We start from the raw sequence: 13,644 nt of genomic DNA on the forward strand, positions 1-13,644 counted from the left end.
CTGTTAACATCATTTGTCATTGTAAAAAAAAAAAAGGTGTTGTGTCTCCATAAGTACCTCGTAATGACACAATTTGCTAATCCCATTAAAGCATTTGCCAAATATAAATGAAAGGCAGCTCGAGTTACCAACTCCACATGAATCCAAATGATTTAACTCTATGTCTATTATAAATTGTTTTCTGTGGGATATGAGGTAGGGAATGAGAAGAACTCAAAACCTCTCTACCGAAAAACAGATGGCATGCAATAGAATAAACAAATGGCTGGCCACATGGATGGGAAATAAATCACCGACAGCAAAATGTTTCAGAAACATGAAACAAGCAGTGGTATAGAGAGCTTCAGAACTGGACAGAGATTGGTTTCCATGCTTCATAGCTATTCTTAGTTTGTCAGTAGGATAATTTGTCAGCAATGAAAAGGTTTAAATGTGTTCAGCTTCTCCGAATTAGAGAGTAAATAATTCTGACACTGCCTGAAAGTAGATGTATTACTAACCCAAATTATGTTGATTCTTAGCAGTGGATAATTCTTTACATTGTTCAGTCATTGCTGTAACATTCTTATTTCTTGTCAGCATATAAGAGAGAATGAAATAGTTCTTTAAGTATCGTTTCAAGTATTCCTTAAATAAAAAAGAAAAAAAATGGAACAGTGAATTGGGGTTTAAAAAATGGGCAGAATGTAGCAAAGTGTAACCCCTTTAATGTATTGTGTTGCAGCCCTAACACTACAGAGACCATATTGCAGAATGCTTTCTCTTGATACATGTTGCTTTGCTGTGTTGGATTCATTAAGTTGCTATCTGCAGTGCTTTCTGTGTTGTCACTGTGATTTTGCATACTGGCTTTGGGGTAATTCAGAAACTCAGTTTGCGTTAAACCACATTACACTTTTGTTTGAAAGAAGTATTTCTGCTTTTTCTGCATCTCCTACCTGTTTCTGTTGACTTGTGCTTTAAAGTAGAAAGCTTTTAAACATTTGGCAGCCTGCATACAGGAGACAGAACATGTACTAAGGAAATAAACAGTAATTATATATAAAACCAGTGTCTCCACATGTAAGGAATTAAATATAGCCCAGGGAAATGCTGAGAAAACGTGCTTCAGCTTCAGATGTTGTGTCCAGTGTAGGCCAAGGACACTCAGGACATTGATAGAAGAGAGCAAAATCAACTCCGGCCTTCCTCTCTCAGGAGCGTCCTGGTGTGTGCAGGGGGAATTAGATCAGAAATGCAGTGTGGGCTGTCAAGCGCTGGAGTTTTGCAGCTGGTCAGAAAACCCTATTTATGTTTGTTTACTTAAGCGTGATAAGAAGTTTCTGGAGGAGAGAGAAGAAAGTCAGAGATTAAGGAGGTGGTAGGGAAGTGGAATGAAAATTGGATATATATTCTTAAGAGGGTTGTCAGGGCCAGATAAAATTGTTCAAGCCACTCCAGAGTTTTCACAGTTCTTAGAATCAAAAGTAGCTCAATGGGCTTCCCTGGTGGCGCAGTGGTTGAGAGTCCGCCTGCCGATGCAGGGGACACGGGTTCGTGCCCCGGTCCGGGAATATCCCACGTGCCGCGGAGCGGCTGGGCCCGTGAGCCATGGCCGCCGAGCCTGCGCGTCCGGAGCCTGTGCTCCGCAACGGGAGAGGCCACAGCAGTGAGAGGCCCGCGTACCGCAAAAAAAAAAAAAAGTAGCTCAACATAAGCCACTGATGTGGTCTTCTCTAGACTCTGCTTGTGCTGTCCACGTAGGCCGGGGGGGAGGGGGTGGGAGGCGGGAGGGGGGGACAGTCCATGTGCCAGAATCAAGGATGATGCCATGTCAATGTCCCCTGCTTTCACATTTGCTCTTGTATCTTTGTGTGAGTGGTCATCAGTGACAACTACCCTGGCTAACGAAGTTTGCCTCTCCTGTTCTTGGCTGGTGTGTTTGTTAAATGTGTGTTTAACCGTGGTTTGGTTTCATCAGTAGGCCCTAAGGTCAGCTGTTTTCAGGCAGCTCCTTAAAGAATGCTTTGCTCTTTTGTCTGGTCTTGTACTGGGTGCCTAAGAGCAGCTCAGATAAGTGGAAATGTGAATTTTGGGAGCAGTAAGCCTGGTGGAAAAAATTGTATGTAAATAAAATTCTCTAACATGTTTAGCTGTCACCTAGATTGGAATTTTCATTTAGTTTGTTCAAGCCAGCTTCACCAGACATTTTCCTGTGCACTTTGTGTTCAGTTGGTTTTTCAATATCTCCATCACCACTGCCACCACTGACAGTTATATGACACTTGCCAAATTTCAAGCACTGTGCTAAGGTTTGACATGGAGAAGTTCATTTAGTACTCACAACCACCCACTGAGATGGTTCTGTTATTATCTCCATTTGAGGGGGGAAACTGAGGCACAGAGAGGTTCAGTGACTTGTCCAAGGCCACAGAGCTAGTAAATAGCAGAGCCAGAGAGGAACTGGGAAGACTGGTTCCAGAGCCCATGCTCTGAACCATTACACTGCACGTTGTTAATTTCTAGAATGCTGTTTTGAATTGCCCTTTTAAAAGAAGTTGGAGTAGAACTAGAATAACTCCTATTGTAATATCTGGCAGGATGTTTATGATGAAGGTCCAGTTCTTTGTTGTTGTTTTCGTCCCTTCCTTCTTTTTTTAATATTACCATTTGGAAAATATTTCTCAATCATTTGGGCTGTGGTGGCCAGTGCTTGCATGAGCTCTGAGGATCTTCAGATATAAATACCCTTCAGCTTCACTTTTTTCCCCGTAAGACACATTGTGTTAAGGATCATTTGTTTTCTCTAGTGTTGCCTAACGATATCCCTGTGTTACTTGTAAATATTTTTTAAGGTAATACTTTATAAAGAACTTTACTTTCCAGTTTTGGAAGTTGTCTCATGAACAAAATTCTTGATGTTTGAACATTAGATCCAAGTTGGTATTTGATTTTATTTATAGTGGAAGAGATGGTTGGCTTAGGAACTTAATCTGCACTCCTCTGAGGGACACTAGCCAAGACTACAGAAAATTTGAATTTCTTTAAACAATATAGTCCCTGTAGGACAATTGCTATGTAATTGGCCCCATGAAATGCTCAACTGTATTAGTCTTCTTAAAGGCAAAACCAACAAAAAGCATTCTTTCTGTGCCTTTTTTTTTCTCTCCTAGCTTTAGAATTCTAGGACTATTTGCTCAGTGTCTCTCTTAGTTTATATTTGCCTTTTTTTCATTAATCAACAGAGAAAATACTTTCTGGTATGATAATTAATCTGAAATCTTCTTAGTCTCCCTTTTCAGTTATATTTTTATCTGTACCTCAACATTTGCAGGTTACCTAGAAAGTTCCTTTTCAATGTAGTTAAAGCATCATAGTTTTGCCATAACGCATATGATAAAATTTAAATCGAGAACCAAATTTCATGCCTTAGTCACGTAGTTGACATTGGAAAAAGAATAACTTTATCAAGTTTGGACTCCAGAAGAGTGTTTCGCTTTGCTGCTTGTTAGAATTTGGTGCCCATCAAAATATTTTCAGATTCAAAGCATTGTATTCAGAATACTTCATCTTGGCAATGTTGTTATATTTTTTTAAATACAGACAGCTGCGTTAAACTTTCAATGACATGTTTTTTACATATGGAAATAGAATAGAAATTTTCCAAATAAAAGGCTATGCTGTAGTTAGTATTTAAGTAATAGTCTTTTAGAAGTGAGTACGTGATAATTTCTAACGTTTTAAAAATATTCTATAATTCAGAAATGGGTACCTTATTTGTGTTATCTGTGTGGAAGGAAGCTTTATTAAAGACCTACAGGCAATTTCCCATAAAACTGAAGCTGGCGTTAGATAATATAAACTTCAGTGACAAAGAAGTATTTGAAAAGGTGGATGTATAAGTTTGCTAGAGCTGCCATAATAAAGTTCTGGAGGCTGGAAGTCAAAGATCAAGGTGTTGGCAGGGTTGCTTTTTCTGAGGTCTCTCTTCTTGGCTTATAGATGGTTATCTTCTCCCTGTCTTCACATGGTCTTTGCTCTGTGCAAATCTGTGCCCTAATTTCATCTTCTTAAAGGACATCAGCCATATTGGATTAGGACCCATCTTAATGACCTCACTTAATTACTTCTTTGAAGGCTCTATCTTGGAATATATTTTGAGGTAATGGGGGTTAGGACTTTAATATATGAATTTGGGGAGGACACAATTCAGCCTTTAACACAGGATAAAATTATTATTTTCTCTTTGCTATTTTTAGGTGCCAAGAAAGCTTTAATTTTTTAAGAAATGTACCATATTTGAACTATAATTTAACAATCTGAGCTTTTTTTTTTTTTAACTTGGTTAGGGGAGTGAACTAAACTTTGTTTAAAAAATGCGTAACAGTAAAATTGTGGTAAATATCTATATTCTTTATATTTGTAGATATAGGTATCTGTTATCAAGCCTGTGTCAATACAGAAATTAGGGCAGAAAAATGTCTATATATTCATTAGGACATTTTCCCAAACCTAGACCTTAATTAAAGAGCTTTGGGAATTTTGAACTCTCTGTACGATTGGGAGGGAATATTAGATGCCTTTATTTTGGATTGCTTAAATAAAACCAAAGCTGAAGGGTTGAGAATATTCATATGAAATCAAGTTATTTTCCAGATATATCTATGGGAGTTTGTAGAAGTCAAAATCGGGAAATCATTGATCAGCTCTTTATCTTTTCTTCTAGAATCTTGGCTATCACTTTGGTTAACATTTTAAAGGAAATAATAAATACTGCTTGCTCTCGTTCATCTGCGTTATGACAAGAGCATAGATAACTGGGCTCAAAGACTTAATTTTAAATTTTCTCACTGACAAGTATAGATGATTTTGCAGATTTTGTACCAGGAAAGGGAAACATGCCATTTGCTTGTAGAGCCTGGTGAGCCAAGGGTGCTCACTGCCAACTTCCTGACTGCATAGTTCTCTGGGGGCAGGTTTGCTATGTGAGCCAGCTGGGCCAGGGCCATCCCGCCTTAGTGAATAGAGCCCAGTACACAGCAGGAGAGCAAAACCAGCAGGTGGGTGGATTCAGAGGCAGCCAGCCAGCCAGTGTGGCTGACTGTTCATCCCCGCCGAGCTTCCAATTTGGTTTGAACAAGCTGCTAAAGTGGGAACCTACTCAGTATGAAGGATTCCAGGGGGTTAGGCCTGACCTTGGGTCATCCTTAGCTTAACCCACCCTACATACAAGTACATATATACATACATGTACATACACACATATGTGGTCTGTGGGTTACATATTTGACCACTCTAGTACAGTGGGGCTTTACTCTCAAAGTGATTAAGGGTTGGGTTTGCAAGGAAAGTTTGTAACCATTTAGGTACCAAACATACCTGAAGGGTAAGGCGTGCTCCTGTCAGTCTCAATGACTCCTGGGACAATGACCCAAAGTGGGCAAAGAAAACATCATGCCTTCCACAAATCAGAATCTGGGGACTGTCTCCTCTCTCACCCCCATGTCCATCCAACCGTGAAAATTCAATTTTCAGGACTTGCCTAAAATGTGGGGTGTTCAGCTAAGGACTGATGTTTAATGTTTGCCTAAGAAAAATATGACCATCTGGTTCAGAGGGCGTGGCAGACTTTTCCTTAAAGGACTACACAGTGAATACTTGCGTCTTTTCAGGCCGTCAGTCTTTGTCGCATATAGTCAGCTCTGCCACTATAGCTCTAAATCAGCCGTAGACAGTACATTAAGAAATTAACACACTACTGTAAAGCAATTATACTCCAATCAAGATGTTAAAAAAAGAAAAAGAATGAGATTAGCTGTGTTCCAGTAAAACTTTATTTGTAAAAATAGATGGTCTAACTTGTACTTTCTTTTTCACTTAAATTGAGAAGTTTATATTCCTCTTGGCTTGGAAATTCCATCCCAATTAATTCACGTTTGGGTGAATTAATGTAATATTTTATGGCACTTCATGCCGTTCAAAAGCACATTTTGAATTCATGGTCTCATTTGCCCTTTACAACATCCTGTGAGATGGTGGTTGCTGTCTCTGTTTTTCAAAGAAGACAACTTTTCTTTTTCACTTTTCCCCCCCAACTCCAGCTCCTAAAATCCTGTGATGGTGTTACGGAGGGCCACCCTCTAACTGTGAGGCTCATGAGAAGTGAGATGCCGTGGGTGGGATTGGCTGCTAGAACCGTGGTTACTGTAGCTGGCTGTGCACCATGGTTTCTGGGAGAAGGCAATAGAAATATGAATTCCTCTGTGCAGAGATTCTGATTTGGTAGGACTTGGCTGGGCCTGCAAATTTGTGTATCTGACATTTTCCTTAAGTGATTCTGAAGCAGCCATCCTGTTATCTTCCCCTGCACTGGCAGCCTGGAGTGCTGGGCTTGATGTTAGAGAACCTCAGTTCAAATGCTAACTCAGGCTGGTATGGCTGCTGCGTGATTCCTAAGCCTTAATTCCTCATCTGTACAAAAGAGAAGGAAGTGTTAGCAGAACTTAAAAAGAAAAAAATTGCCAAGCATGTTCTGGGACCCGGTGAACTTCAGCTTCATCCCTACCTGGTAGAAAGAATTCATTGTAATTGTGATTCAGAGGTGGCCTGCTGATAGAAATGAAAATGTCTCCTAAATGTCAGTAGGAAGCCAATAGTTTCAAATGTGATTTTTTTTAAATATGTAAATTGGGGAATTTTTTTTACTCAGACTGGAAATAGATTAGAATATAAAGGGTTAACTACTTTTCCATATTGGTCTAAGAGGAGGTGTTTGCTAGTATATCACCGGAACTGTCTTAGGAAATAAGCCACAGCATTTTGTTTCCCTTTGTTCCTCTCTGAGAGAAGAAGTTACATCGGTCAGCCATGTTTTCAGAACCAAATGTAAGAGAGATTTTGGCAGCAAGACTGAACATCTCAACTTGGGATGTAGAACTTCCATATCTACGGAACATCCAACCCTCATGGGTTGCATTATATAAATGGTTGCATTATATCAATATATCCCCAGGAAAACTTCTAATAATGCTTGAGTTCCCTGAATAGACTTTCCTGCCAGAAAGAAAATGTTGAAAACATCCAACAGGAGCATTTTGGTTTAAACCAATTTTAAATTTAAAAGTTGTATTCTGGTTTATGACCTTAATCTCTTTTTGAGTTCAGTTATCCTGAATTTATTTGTCCTTGTTAGTCCTGTATAGACTGATAAAAATCAAGGCTCAGAATCACCAGGAAGCACCCCTTGTTAGCACTTCTCATAATGTGAATTAATGACATGTGTAATAATTTATGTAAGGTCTGCCTGTCCCACTGTAGCATAAGCTTCAAGAGAGTGGGGCGCTCCATGTATCTCCTTTGTTCATTGCTCTGTCACAATTGACAAAGCACAGTGCACAGTGTTTGGCATCTAATGAACATTTGATAAAAATTTGTGACATGAATGAAGGAGTCAAGGTCCACACTCTTTAGCAGAAATGAAAGCAGCTATGAGCTTGAGTCACACAGCTTGACTTGACTGAGGCATTGAAACAGGTTGAGGAAAGCCAGTAGACTCGTGGAGTGTGATGGGGGTTAATACAGGTGGAGTAGGCAGGTGCTTCAGGCTAGCTACCTGGGTCGAGTGAGTTTGAAAACTTTTGTAAGATGGGTATATGTGAGGTGGCATTCCTGAAATGTCAGGATAACTATAAAATTGCTTGCCGTGAATACCTTTCTGGATTCTAGGTAGCAGACTTTAACAGCTGCCAACTTTTCTTCCTCATTAATGTTGAAATAAATTTGTCTTCAGACGTATAGTGTCATTTGTCAGTTTGATATAGGTACTCTTTGTTCAACTCTAGAGAGCATCTTCTTATATGAGTTATTTTTCCCTTTAGAATATTGTACATATAGCCCCACATGGCCATGTGTAGCAAATGAAAGCTCAAACAGTTAAAACATATTCTCCATAAAATGCCTTAATTTATTCTAAACAAGTAGAAATGAATTCATTGCTGTCCTTTTAGGAAGACGTCACATAAACAATTTAGCATTTAATTGTTATATGAACAACAGTTAGTCAGCCTATCTGTTCACTGGGGTATTTCTTTTTTAACCATAAAGTAGCTTGAACACCAGTAAATTAAACATGGGCAGCTAGCTCAACATCAGTGAAACACTTTCTTAAACCCTTTTTCTTCTGCTAAATCCTATTTAACAGTCCAATGTATCTCCCCAGGCAAAACAATTAGTATTTGTTTCGTTAAGTACACTCTTAGAATGTGAACCAATTTCCCTGGTACCACCTTCTGCTTGTCAGCCTTAAAGTATTGCCTGAAAGATCATTTATTTATCATGGCAATCTTAAAATTAAATGTGGTGGCATCTTAAGAAATATATCCCTTTGCTCTACCCCAGACAGACTGACTGAAAGGCACCTATGTGTCCTCAGCTGGTTAGTTCCCAGAAACAGTTGGCTGAGGAGGCAACGTCTTGTCCAGTTTTTCTGCTCAGACTTCGAGCCAGATAATAAGTAAGCCGGGGCCTGGGTTTTGATCTGTGGAGATGCTAACTTGCCATGATAAATCACTGTGGAGTTTGCTTGGAGAAGGGGCCAGGGTATCCATTCGCTTTCTAGGCAAGATATTAATTCAATTTAATTTGAAATGTTAATGCTTGGTTTGAAGGTTTACCTAAGGAAAAATGTGGTCTTACAGAGGTTCCCAGTTCTGCAGGATAGGACCCTGAGCCTTTTGTTGAACAATTTCACAGTACGACTGTGCAGAATTTAATTATTTTCACTCTTTTCCATAGCTCTCTTTGTGTAAATTTCATTACACTACAGGTTTTTCTTTCTAAAACATAACATGCTGGATGTTTGGATTAAATATAGAATATTTGGATCATCTGCCAAAAACACTGGAGACTCTACTTCTCAGGTGAACTGAGGTCATTTTGTAAGGACTGGTGCTGCTGTAAAGCTTTGGAAGAAGCATTTACAAGCAAAACATTGGCAGAGTTTTAATTTTATTTAATGACCTGCTTCCTACCAGCGATCTTGGCACTTTGTGCAGTGATTTGCAATCAATGTATCACACAGAATGTTATAACATTGCAATAAGGACCTTGCGTTCTAAGAGTCTCATAAATCCGCCAGCAACAAAAAACAGGAATCGCCTGCTCAGAGCCCTGTCCATGCAAAACCCCAAATCAGGAGGTGATTTTAACGCTCTGTTTTCTAACGTGTCCTCAGAAGCCTCAGTACTTTCTTGTAGGCTCTGAATTTTGAAGTTCCTATTTCTCAAAGATGGTTTGGGCTGTCAGTATAGGAGTCTGTAAGTGTTCGATTTAGACACCAGTCCTTTAGATGGGAGGGATTCTTGATTCTTCTGGATGGCTGAAAGAAGGCTATGGCTTTGGTGATTTCCCGTGAATTCAGGGCAGTCATGCTCAGTTGCAGTAGGCCATATTTTGGGGAGTCTTTTAGGAATGAATCAGAAAGGAAACATGCTTCCATCCTGGGAATCCACTGACATTTGCTACAGGCAGATGGCAGAAGGTGGGATGGTGAGATATTAGGAGTCAAGGAGAAAGAGACTTCACATACTTGGCTTTGCCAAAAGCTTCTAGAATCTGTGTTTAGGATCTTAGGCTTGTATTCTTGTCATTTCAGACGCACCCTTGCAGTCAACTGTTTAGCTGTGCTGGATTTTTTTTTCTTCTTATTTTAGTGTAGTAAATATGGAGCTATTAAATATTCTTAAAATTACATAAGCCTAAACCCTTGGATAAATGTAGGTTGTGTTTTCTTGACTTGTTTCCATATGGCTCTGTTTTGGGGATGTTATTATATAACAAGAATATGGAATGTATAATTCTTAATATATATTCCATCTGATTAAAATGGAACCTTTTTTTAAGAAACTAAAGGCTTTTAAAGCTGCGTTACTTCCAATGAGTAGATTAAACTTCTGACTCTTGATGAATTTATTCCTACCAAAAATAGTTAACCTATTTTTGATTACTTGTTAATGTGTCCAGATTGGCATGATAGATTATACACAAAGTAGAGCTCATCCTGTATTTTTAGACACTTGATGCTTCTGTTCAGCATGAGCTCTAAAATGCACCCGCAAAGTTTTGCATGTGCAAACTACTTTTCACTGGCACATAGCTTGGAAGGAGAAAACAAAAGGAAGGTTTGGGCCAAAATGTGATGGTCTGTTAGTCAGCATAATCATGAGGCCCTATTTTGCATTTGGGCTCCAGTGTGAGGAAGTACAGTCACACACTGATGTGTCCCCGAGGACTGTGGACTGGAATCCCATCCCCCTTGAAAGGAGAATGCAGCAGTACTGCAAGGGGGAGGGTGTGTTTAGCTGCCTTTTGGGGTACTTCACTCAACTGTCTGCAAAGATTTTTTTTTTTAATTTTAGTTATTTTATGCTGAACAAGCAGCCTGAGGTAAAGCATCGTGAAAGATCAGATACTACATTTGTCTTTTATGAGCTACCTCTGCTCTGAGCTGGGTATGAGGTGATTACCTTAATGGATGTAGCGGAGAAAAGCTTAAATCTTAACTGTATGAGCAAAGTACTGGGAAAAATCACAATAAAATTATCCTACTCAAAGAAATTATCATTGCTTCTGATAGGAATATGGAAGGGTTTTTGCAAATGCTGCTGCCAGTGAGTTACAATATTTCAAATTAACATATTTCCTCTTCAGATAAGAGATATAGGTAATATATAGATATGGTGGGTATTTTTTTTAGAGATGGTTATTTTATCTTTTTAGACCATTGGCTAACTTTGAGGATATGTGGTTCAGGAAAATTTCAGAAAATTTATTTCATGAAGGGCTTGATTAAATGACTAATTCAACAAGGACCCAGAAAAAACACTAGGGCGGAAACCTGCCTAGCAATATCACTTTTGACCAGAATGATCAAGACGAGACATATGTTCATGTGAAGAAGGTAGGTGATGTGATATTTCCCTGTCATTCAAAGATGAAAAGATAAAGAATCCATCTTCTCCCACCTCCTAAACCAAGTTTCGGCAAACATAGACTAAAATGATGCTTTTTCCAATGTAATGAACTTTAGGTGTATTTTCTGGTACTTCACTTTTACATGAGGGATTTGAATGAATGAATCAATGAATAGATTAACAAATGAATGCATGAAGGAATAAACTTGATTAATATTGAACAGTGGAGGTGGCTGAGTGGCATAGTGGTGAAGATAGAAGGCCTGGGTTCAGATTTACCATCTGTGAAAACTTAAGCAAGTGTTTAAACTTGGTGTGTGTCAGTTTCCGCATCTGTAAAATTGGACTTCTGACAGTATCTACTTTGTAGGTGGTATGAGGGTTTTATAAGACGAAACGTACAATTCTAAGAACTTTGGAAGCACTTAGTAGACACAGTTATTGTCACTGTTACTGTTATACCCTGTGTTAAAAAAGGAGCAGAGCATTAGGAAGAACATTCAGTTGCTTCATCCACTGGGCCGCTTCCAAAATAGTTGCTCTGGGGACCTGAAGGACATATTATGTCTCATTGGAGTATTATCTAAATAGACACTTCTCAAAAAACATTCCACAGTACATGATAGAAGGTTCCCATAATCAGATGGTACTGGGAAATGGCGGTTTGGCGACTACACAACTTCTTCAAAACTTTCATTGTGCTCATGTGTACCGTGACTCTCCAAAAGTGGCACTTCCCAAACCTATTTAACCACAACATCCTCTTCTCCAGCCCAGAACCTTGCAGGGCTACTATTCCTTAAAGTATATTAGGAAGAAAACCAGTGATGTAAGTGGGTGTTGACATAAACTCATTGTGCATGGCACACCCTTCAAATACATCCTTTCTCCCGTAGGAACAATTGAAATCGAAGCGACATATGCCGACGTGATTTACCACGTGGGTTGTCTTCTGAATACCAAATACAACACAATGAATTTTAGATAGAGTTTTGTTTAGCCCCTAGGCCAGCATTTGGGCCTGTGGATAAGGATTTGTGTCCAGTCCTCTTAGGGCTTTTTCGGGTCACCTTCCTTGGGCTTATCGGGTCACCTTCCTTGGGCTTATTCAAATGCACCGTGTGCTGAAATTAGTCATTGCTGATGAAGTGCAGGAGGTTATGTGCTTGGGCCTGGAGGCCTGATCTGACCTCTGATCTCTCAGCCTCATCTCATGCTGCTCTGTCCTTTCTCTCCCTGTGGTCCAGCCATAGGAAGTTCTTCCATTTATGTGAAAGGCCATATATCTGCCCCTTTTGTACATCTATTTCCTCTTTCAGGAATATCCTGTCCTCCGCCCTTTATTCTCAACCTGGTATACTCTTGTTCGTCTTTCAAGACCCCAGCTCCAGGGTCACTTTCCTCCAAATGCCTATCCAGACCCTCCCAATCTGGGTTAGGAACCTTCCTTGTGATTCTATAGTGTCCAGTAAATCCTTGTGTTACTTTCCACCATATTTTGTCACTTGTTTTCCCTCTGGACTCTTAAGTTGCTATGTATTGTTTGTTTGAGATATTTACGTACATTGAATGCTCAGATATTAACTCTATTATTCAATCATTTTTGTGGAAAGAATTTCAAGGCACAGAGTACTGCCATCATTCTAGAAAGCTCCCTTCTACCACTTACCAACCAACCTTCATTCCCAGAAGCAGCTACTCATCTGCTTTCCATCAACCACAGGTTAATTTTGCTTATTCTAGAATGACATGGAATCAAATACTACGTACCTTTGTGTGTCCAGGGTTTTTTCGCTCAACATACTGTTTTTGAGATGCATCCATGCTGTTGCATGAATCTGTAATTGGTTCCCTTTTATTACTAAGGAATCTTGCTTAGATGAATTTACCACAATTACCCAGTCTTCTGTGGATAGATACCTGGCTTATTTCTAGTTTTTGGCTCTTATAAATAAAACTGCTATAAACAGTCTGTTCAAGGCTTTTTGTGAATTATGTTTTCACTTTTCTTGGATAAATACCTAGGAGTAGAATTCATCCTAGAATTGGTGCCTATTTAGCTTTTAAGAAACTGGAAGATTTTTTGAAGTGATTGTATGGGCTATAAACTTCCTGGGTGCTGAGACAAAGTCTTGTTCAACTCGGTTTCCCTGGTGTCCGACCCAGTGCAGGGCACATACTAGGCACTCAGTGTTGATTGAAGAGTGAATGGACAAGAAGCTCAAAACAGTTTTCCTTCTGACACACCCTCTACTAACTGAAAAAATAAATAATGTTCTGTCCATCAAAGGGATGGAAACATGACTGGCTAAATGGGGATGGAAACATGACTGGCTAAATGTGGGCTTATTCCAAGCAGATGAAAAATGGGGAATAACAGCTCCCTTCTGACCCTGCCTTGGACCTACATGTGCAGGTGAAGCCAAGTATGTAGATAAACACGGGACCATAGAAGGGTCCTGATCACCAGCAGCTGCAAAACTTACCTCCTAAAGTTAAAACTCCCAGCATTCCCATTCAAAACCCTCCACAATCTTCCAACACATCCCCACCCCTCTGATTTATCTGCACTAACTCATAATTCCACCAGACCCAACAGCTCTCTTTTCTTATGGCATCCAGCATTTCCTCCCCTTTGCAGTAGGGGTGAGCTCTACCTAAAATACCTCCACCCGAGGCCACCTCTTCCTGTTGA

At 39.6% G+C, this 13,644-nt stretch overlaps 1 protein-coding gene across 9 annotated transcripts in view; it reads left to right on the forward strand.

The window, feature by feature from the left end:
• The window catches only part of ARHGEF28 (Rho guanine nucleotide exchange factor 28), a 309,928-nt gene that overhangs the window by 282,347 nt on the left and 13,937 nt on the right, over positions 1–13,644 (forward strand). The gene's annotated exons all lie outside the window — the stretch shown is intronic.

The sequence above is a fragment of the Delphinapterus leucas genome, chromosome 3 (genome assembly GCF_059928025.1).
Source record: "Delphinapterus leucas isolate spDelLeu-1000000601 "Yukka" chromosome 3, BTC_Dleu_Yukka2, whole genome shotgun sequence".
Taxonomy (NCBI): Eukaryota; Metazoa; Chordata; class Mammalia; order Artiodactyla; family Monodontidae; genus Delphinapterus; species Delphinapterus leucas.